We start from the raw sequence: 6,493 nt of genomic DNA, 5'->3' as shown, positions 1-6,493 counted from the left end.
TTGATGGTAGTTAAATACTTTTTAAATAATCTCTTCATGTGGACTTTGTTATGTCATTTAAGCTAAGCCAATTAATTATATATTAAATTTTTATCTAAGTTGTTATACTTGGGAACATACAAAAAAATTTATGTATAAATTTCATGTTTGAAAAATTGACTTTCATTTGAGATTAATTGAGTTGAGTAATTCAATTATGATTGAAAGTATATCGGATATATTGGTAGTTTGAGCCATATAATGTTCAATTTGATTTATATGGACTATATGTAAGGTCACTTACGTCTAAGTGATCCCAATGATTATATGGTGATGCAATAATTTTTTTTTTGTTTACAATAATAATTTAGTAAACATGAAATTGTGGGGGATAAATAAAGTATGGCAAGTGTATTTATCGATGCTCATTATTTAGATTTTAATTTCAGTTTTACAAATATTTGACATTATATATATATATATATATGTGAAATTATTAATGCATGGTACCACATTAGTTAGCCGTACATGGTTATGCAATATGAAACTATAACATGAAAATGGTATTACTTGCTTACTATGTCACAAGATACTATTATTATATTATTGATATGTATATGAGAATGTGGTAAATCTGAAATATGGGGTTCTTGTGAGAATGCATTTAGTTGATGAATTTCTTGTTATGGAGATAATTAAAGTAAGATGGTTAATCTTTATTTGAAAATAAAATCTAAAAGATATGCCTACGGTTAATGATTCAAATGTTTGAATCTTTTCTTAGTTCAAAAGTGACATGTACAAACATGTGTTGATGGAACGGTTCATGGAATCGGTAAAATAAATCTTGATTGCAGATTTTACAATTGTTGATTTGGATCGGGAAAAAAAAATGTCAATACTTTAAATAAAGATATTATATATGTTTTAGATATACATAGACTAATGGGATAGAATTATCAACTCTATGTAATCAGAAAAAAATAATGTGTAATTGTGTATAAAGCCACAGATCACTAAGGTGATATTATATAGAGGAATAAGCCCTAAAAGGCCTGTGTCATAGGTCATGTGATAGACACCCAACCTATGTGAATAGGTAAATTCCTGAATTAGATTCAAAGGGTAAAAATGAAGTCACTGGATGACCTGTCTAGTACTATTAAAATATTTATTCATTTTAATTAAATGAGAAAAGAGTACCACCACAATGAAAGAATGATGGGTAATAAACTTTTAATCAAGTAAAATCTCATGAAATGTGGGAGTACGTTAATTGTGGTACACACTATGGACTGACTTAAGTGAATGTAGAAGGTGAGGCCTCTTACCGATGATAATTTTAAAGACAAATTCTCTAAACATCCATGAGACCAAGATAGGAGACAAGGCCAGTGAAAAATGTCCAATTTTATCATGAAAGGGATGTCACAAACGTTGACTGATTGATATGGATGGTGAACTAGTCGGTCACACAGATGAGGAAAGGTTCAAGAAGTCTGATTTTACCTGTACTCTGTAGCATAGTTCATCAGACATAGTGTAGGTTCAAATCCGTAAGACACCTAGTCGGTCACACAGATGAGGAAAGGTTCAAGAAGTCTGATTTTACCTGTACTCTGTAGCATAGTTCATCAGACATAGTGTAGGTTTAAATCCGTAAGACACCTGCAACGATGTATCTTATGTTTAATATACTCATTATCTCTATTTTGTTTTTTCAATATTTTGAAATTTGTGGTGGATTGTTGGATTTATTTATGTTTAATATCAAAATTTCTAAATATTTCTTATGCAAATAATAGGTGTGGGTGTGGTCTACATTAATATACAAGTGTACAGGACATTCTTGTATGTGTACACATATATACATGTATACATGGACGCTTGTACACTTACAGACACATCTGTATATGAATAGATACACCCATACAGGAAAATGTACTTTGTTTATATATTCTATAGATGGTCTGAAAATTATATAGAGGATTTTTAAAACAAGTGTTTTTGTTTTTCCCACTTTGTTTTATATACTTTCAAGTCTCTTTATGTATGTTAATGAGTATAGCATTCGGACTCCCTGTGTAATCACATATTGTAGTGCACCTTATGTGATTAGGAGTTGTTTTATCTTGGAGGTATAAAAGCAATTGTCAACCCGGTTGCACAATTAGGGATGTTTAAAAACCTAAAGGATAGTATCATTCTGATACGACTCAACTCAAATTCTATTTACTTCTAACTCAAGAAGAATGATTACTACGATGCTGTGAATTCATACTTAATCTGGTACAAATACAACATATCCAGATAAGTCTGATACTTTGTCCTTACTTGTATTCTAACAAAGTGTCATAATAGTCAAGCCCTTCGATTTGATTGTAGCCTTTGGCCACAAGACACTTTGTAACGTTCAATAGAACCGTCTTCATTAGGTGTGTTTGGTAGTTGAGCTTGGTTGTTGGTGTTGGAAAGGGGGTGTGAGAGACTCAAGATCAGGGATGGGTAAAGGTAAAACCGATGCCCCAATTTTTATTGGTGATGAACGCAATTTGTATGAACAAATATTTTTATGAAAAGTGACATCATGAGAGATAAAAATTTTATTTATTAAAGAGATCGTAAACATGATAGTCCTTTTGCCCATAAGGATATCCAAGGAGTATGTATGGGCTGGAATGTTTATCAAATTTATGGAGAATGGTGGTTTTTTGGAAAAAAATCGTCTACAATTCTGATATCGTGCAATTCCGTGCAATACCACCTTCAGGCGGTGACACGTGTATTGATACCAATACAATGACCCAGATCTGATTTAAATGCATTTTTACTGATTTAATGTTTTATTAGTTGTACCAGATCTGGGCCATTGTATTGGTATCAATACACGTGTCACTGTCTGAAGGTGGTATTGCACGGAATTGTACGAGATCGGAATTGCAGACGATTTCAACCCTGGTTTTCTAGCAAAGCATAAGTATCTAAATACCCGCAGGTGGGAGAAAGATGGTTTTTTTAATAAGGGAAATTTACCGTGTCATCTCATCTATTTCACCAAATTATTCTCAGACCTTCTACCGTCAGTTTCTGTTAAAGAATATACCTCAAATGCTGACATCAGCAGTTCATTTTTATTTTCTAAATACCATTTTACCCTTAAAAAATGTGAAGTACCGAAATTACCCTCTATTATTTGTAGTCCAAAAATTGACCCTACCCAAACTCAATCTCAGTTCTAATGGGTCACGACCCTAGACGGTGACGAAAGGAGCAGTATTCGCCGGCGATGGAAGGAACAATATTGGCTGGCGACGGAAAGTCGATCGTTCCAAGCGAGAGCCTCTCTACCCCTTAATTAAAATATCTCGTCCGAACTCTTTTTATCCTTGTGTTTCATTTGCAACAACGATTTTATTGGAGGTAGCCTTCATTCCCCCTTCGACTTTTCTCTAGGCGCTTTGAGGAATCGATTTGATTTCCGATTCTTGTGGTTCTTTCAATTGATTTATCTTAGGGTTTGTTCCAACCTAAGATTTTGGAACTCCTTTTCATCTCTCCGATTTGCTATCAGGAAGTTGAAAGGTTTTGTCTAGCTAATCCGTTGTTGACGAACAAATAGATTTAGGACTTCAGAGTTAAGACTGATTGATTGATTAATTAATTGGATTTAATTCTCTAAGTTTGTTCAAGCTTTGAGAATGGGCTGCACCATAGATTAGAATCGTCATTGCAAATGAATCGTTTACGAATCACTGTAAACTTCCCAATAGATAGCAAAACTAAATATGTTCTATGGTGCACCCCATTCAATTTTATTAATCGAATTTACAGTGAGGACGAAATCTAGGGATTCAGATACTTCTCGCCGGCAATAAAAGGAGCAGTATTCGAGAAGTAGCAGTACTCGGATGGGACGGATGGAACTAAACTTGCAGGTATGGAGAGAAGGGGAGAATGAAATGGGAGAGTACAATGAGAAAGATGGGTATTTTTGGAATAATGAAAATGGGTAACTTATTAGTGTTTTACTCATAAGGGCAAAAACATCATTTTATAGCATTCCTTAACAATGACTGACGATAAAGGGTCTGAGAATAATTTGATAAAACAGAGGGGGTGATCTTATAATTGTGACATTCTCTAGGGGGTGGCATCGTAAATTTTCCTTTTAATAAATGGGATTTCAAAAGGGTTTTTTTTTGTTAAGAATATGGGTGGGTAGGCGATTTATAACGTAGGTGGATGTGAGCATGCATTCCCACCCCAACCCAACTCAACCCAACCCAAAATTATAATGGTAAGTATGGCATCTCCAAACGAATTGTCAAGACGGCGGCACAGAAGCGGTTGCTTGAGAGATTCACCTGGTTTGGATTATTTCCAATTATTTTTAGTTGTGGTTCTAGAATCTACCAATATGGCCACACCAATAGTCAACTAGCAACGGTCTAGTGCTAATGCAGATGAAATTACTATCAATGGGTAGAGGCATCGGCAAGATTAGCGCAGCAATTCATCATTGTGGTCTCCACTTAAATCTTGGATGCACAAGTGGGAATTGAACATGAGACCGTGTGACTATTCATACAATTCTCAACTTATCCTAACCATCTGGACAACCCACCAAACCCACTCCCCTATAAGAACGAGTGACGCTCCAACTAGCGTCGAATGAATTTTTTAAACACCACATGTCTCAATATGGATCCAACGATCCACATTCATTCCACCCACATGCCTCCCACAATCGTCCCAAGCACCATAGAATCGACCTCGTATGGATCGGTGACAACCGCTTCGGCAATACAAATCGCCGATTCATAGATCCGATTGTTGTAGACGGAAGAATAGTTCAACAACATTTGCCGGGAAGGCAGAAAACCCAAAAAACCAAAAACCCAAAACCCCAAACCCTTTCAAAATAGTGCGGGAGGAGGGAAAGCCAAGAGGAACCACCATGTCTGGCTTTACTCTTCCATCGTTCTCTACCTCCACATCCTCTTCTTCATCATCTTCCCCTTTCTCCTCTGCATTCTCATCTTCTCAATCTCAGGGCTTCTCCTTCGTCACCCTTTCTTCTTCTCCTTCTCTATTGGCCCACCCTACTTCATCCTCACACCATCAGCACTTTCTCTCTCTCTGTTCCCCACCGCCACCAACTCTTCTTCATCATCAGCTTCATTGCAGCAAACCTCATCACCAATTTCTTTCTCATCAACCTCTGTAACTTCTTCGTCTTCTTTTGGTTCATCGATTCCATCTACCGGTGGCTTCTCAATCGGGACATCACTGTTTGGTTCATCATCTTCTGCAAGTTCTGCGGCTATAGCTTCTCCTTCTACCACATCTAACCTATTTGGTGGCTCTCAGGCCCCTTCTGCCACTAAATTTTCATTTCCAATTGGCTAATTTTCGTCATTCTCTGTCTCTTCAACTTCAAGCACTAGCATTGGATTAGCTTCTGGTCCTGCTTCTTCGGCATTTGGATCGTCTTCAAGTTCCACATCTGGAGCGAGTGTCGGTCCGTCGTTGTTTGGAGCGGCTTCGTCGCCTTCGCCTAGAGCTTCTACGATGTTTGAAGCTTCCTCGGTTGCACCTTCTCCAGCTCCTTCTGCTCCGGCATTTTCTGTTTCCTCAACTTCAGCTTCTACTGCTAATTGGACTCCGGCTTTTTCTTCCTCTTTGTTTGGAGCTTCTTCGTCTTTGGCTGCTACCGCCCCTTCTTCCCCCAGCTTGATTTCTTCAAGTTCCAGTTCGGCTTCACCGTTTTCGGCCTCCTCAACACCGGCATTTTCATTTGCCAGCGGTTCAGGTTTATCAAAGAACCCTTTGAGTTCTACAGCCACGATTGTTTCTCCTACTACGCCTGCTTCAACGTCTTCGGCTTCATCTTCATCTTCATCGTCTTCATCGACTTTCTCTTTCGGAGTTTTTGAATCGTCTTCCTTCCAACCTTCGTTTGGATTTGGCAACGCATCAAGTAGTGGTGCTAGTGCTGCGTCTACTTCTACACTCGTTAGCACACCAGTCATGAAACCTCCTTCCTTCGGTTCTGGGAGTTCCTCACTCAGTGCCGTGAGTGCTTCGGTTACAGCAGTGACTTCAGCCCCTGCATCTTCTGCTTCAAGTCTCTTCTCTTCACAACCACCTGCTTTGTTCGCTTCTACACTATCAGTTCCTGTTTTGGCGTCAAGTTCTTCAGCGGCAGCTACAGCTTCAGCAGCGCCAACTAGCACGGCTGCTTCCTCTGCTACTACGAGTACTTTCCCAACTTTTTCCTTGTCAGGCAAAACATCAGCTCCATCGTCAGCTGCGCAGCCCCAAACAACAATCGCTGCAGCACCTGCATTTGGTAAGTTTGTTAGTGCTCCCTTTTATGACTCTTGATTCCGTTTCTTTTCTTCTATTCTCGGAAGAGACGAAGGAAAGTTACAAGTGACCTTATTCGGTTCTGTGATACTTTTTGGAACTATCACTATTTTTCAGATTAAGCGAATACTTTCTGCTAACCTAA

This window comes from Macadamia integrifolia, chromosome 6 (genome assembly GCF_013358625.1).
Source record: "Macadamia integrifolia cultivar HAES 741 chromosome 6, SCU_Mint_v3, whole genome shotgun sequence".
Lineage (NCBI taxonomy): Eukaryota > Viridiplantae > Streptophyta > Magnoliopsida > Proteales > Proteaceae > Macadamia > Macadamia integrifolia.
The sequence above is the reverse complement of the archived record's forward strand: the minus strand, read 5'-3'. Positions refer to the sequence as shown.